Source organism: Antrostomus carolinensis, unplaced genomic scaffold (assembly GCF_000700745.2).
Source record: "Antrostomus carolinensis isolate BGI_N321 unplaced genomic scaffold, ASM70074v2 scaffold39490, whole genome shotgun sequence".
Classification (NCBI taxonomy): domain Eukaryota; kingdom Metazoa; phylum Chordata; class Aves; order Caprimulgiformes; family Caprimulgidae; genus Antrostomus; species Antrostomus carolinensis.
Window position 1 is genome coordinate 24,141 of NW_010288406.1, and position 225 is coordinate 24,365.

Here is a 225-nt window from a genome sequence, read left to right on the forward strand (position 1 = left end):
AATAAAAAATAAGGAAAAATGTTTTTAAAGGGAAAAAAGGTGATTTAAAAAGGGAAGATCACAGACCGCCCCGCCCGAGGTAAACCCTCACCGCGGTCTCATTTCACCCGCGTATGAGCAGCGCTGGCGCAGTGCCCGCGCACACGCGCGCTCCCCTACGGGGACAGGGACGCGGCTCCTTTAAGGCGCCGTCGCGCTCTACTCACGGGGCGCATGCGCGGGGGG